This window comes from Carlito syrichta, unplaced genomic scaffold, assembly GCF_000164805.1.
Source record: "Carlito syrichta isolate Samal-C Ts95f unplaced genomic scaffold, Tarsius_syrichta-2.0.1 Scaffold268348, whole genome shotgun sequence".
NCBI classification, from domain to species: Eukaryota; Metazoa; Chordata; class Mammalia; order Primates; family Tarsiidae; genus Carlito; species Carlito syrichta.
In genome coordinates this window covers 100965-103277 of record NW_007212444.1, presented here as the reverse complement: position 1 = coordinate 103277, position 2313 = coordinate 100965, and positions in this window count along the sequence as shown.

Genomic DNA, 2313 nt, shown 5'->3' with positions numbered 1-2313 from the left:
AGTCTGTAGGCTGTCTCCCTGCTCTCTTGATGGTTTCTTTGGCCTTGCAGAAGCTTGTCTTTCTGTCTTGATTTCTGTGTTGACCCAAAAGTCATTCAGGAGCATGTTGTTTAGTTTCCATGTACTTTTGAGTTTTGGGGTGTTCTTGCTAGTGATGATTTTTTTTTTCCATTGTGGTTTGAGAAGACACTTGGTATTATTTCAACCTTTTGAAATTTGTTCACAGCTGATTTATGCCCGAGAATGTGATCAATCTTGGAGTATATTCCATGTGCTGATGAATAGAATGTGTATTCTGTGGTTGTTGAGCGGAGTGTTCTGTAGATGTCTATTAGGTTGAGTTTTAAGATTCTGGATCTCCTTATTGTTTTTTGGTTTTTGTTTTTTTTGCCTTGATTAGGGCTGTTAGCAGGGTATTAACATCTCTGACTATAATTATATGTGTGTCTGTATCAAGTCTTAGCTTACATAGCAATTGTTTTATAAATCTGGGTGCTCCTGTGTTGGGTGCATATATATTTAAGATGGGTATTTCTTGCGGATTGAGCCATTTATCATTATGTAGTGTCCTTTTGTGTCCTTTTTAACTTATTGGTTTGAAGTCTGTTTTGTCTGGTACAAGAATAACTATCCCTGCTCTTTTTTTTCCCCCCGTTTGACTGGAAGATCTTTCTCCCGCCCCTTACTGTGAGCCTGCGGGTATCCTTTGCAGTCAGATGGGTTTCCTGGAGGCAGGAGAATTTTGGATCATGTTTCTTTATCCAGTTTGCTAACTCTATGCCTTTTTAGTAGCACGTTCAGTCCATTCATGTTCAAGTTAGTTGTTGCTTTGCTTCTTCCTCTTCTTGTAGATTTTGTGGATATCTGTATGCTCTGTTAACTCTGGGCTCGCTTGCACTTTTGTGAAGAGTGGAATCACTCTTTCATTTCTGTGCTCAGAACTTTCTTAAGCATCTATTGAAGGGCTGGTGTGGAGGTAACATATTCTCTTAGGGACTGAATGTCTGGAAAGGATTTTAATTCTCTATCACTGATGAAGCTTAGTTGGAATTGCTTATCTTTAAGAATGTCAAAGATGGGACAGGAAATTATTGACTGGAATTGCTTATCTTTAAGAATGTCAAAGATGAGACTCCAGTCTCTTTTGGATTGTAGGGTTTCTGTTGAAAGTCTGCTACAATACTGATGGGTCTTCCCTGATAGGTGGACTGTTCCTTCTCTCTAGCTGTCTTTAGAATTTTTTCTTTCATGCTTAACTTGTAGAGATGGATTACCATGTGTCTTGGGAATGGTCTTCTCATGTAAATTCTTGCAGGACTTCTCTGAATTTCTTAATTTGGATGGCTACCTCTCTAGCAAGATGGGCAAAATTTTCTTGGATGACCTCTTGGAAGGCTTGTTCCAGGTTATTCTCAGTTTCCCCTTCTGCTGTTTCAATCAATCATTGATTTGATCTTTTTACATAATCCCACAACCCCCATAAGCTTTTTTGAGCCTTTTCTCCTTGTTTTTGTCAGACTGGGCTAATTCAATATTTTAATTGTCAAGCTCTGAGATTCTTTCCTCTGCCTGGTCAATTCTGGTAGCTAGGTCCATCGCTGTGCTTTGAAATTCCAGGAAGAAATTCTCCATTTCCAGGATTTCAGATCGGACCTTTCTTATATTGGCTATCTCAACTTTTATTTTCCTGCATTGCTTTTGTTGCCTGGTTCTTTGCTTCCAACTTCTTATGGTTTTCCTTGACTATTTTAGCCATTTAGCATTGTCTGAAATCTGTGTCTGTCATCAGGGACAGGTTGTTCTGGATAGATTCCATTGTTTGGGGACTGAAAGGTGCTTTTATAGATGATACTGCTTTATGGTTTTGAGGATAACCAGTGTTTTCTTCTGATTCTTGCTCATCTATAAAGAACAACTCTTCTCTTATCATTTTTTAGTTTTGTTGTTTTGTAGTTAGAAATGGTACAGCTGCCCTAGGACCTATTCTGCTGTTCAAAACAGTTCACACAGGGAGAGAGAGAAGGACAGCTACTCTTGCCCCTACCACTCTTACTGGGCAGTTCTCAGAACTCTCAGTGATTTTCTGTTGCAAAGTTTTTCCCATGGTCATGCCAGCCAGACTGCTTTCTGACCCCTAGCTGCAAATTCTCTGAGGGAATCAGGAAGGGAAATGGGCCCCTGACCACTGGCAGCACTGCTGGAATTTTGGAGCCCCTGGCCGCCCAGAAGAGCTCCTACCAGGAAACAGGACTTTCAGGTGCCTTTAACAACTTTGCCTCCCCTGCCAAAGGCTATGCTCAAAATTTTAAAGCA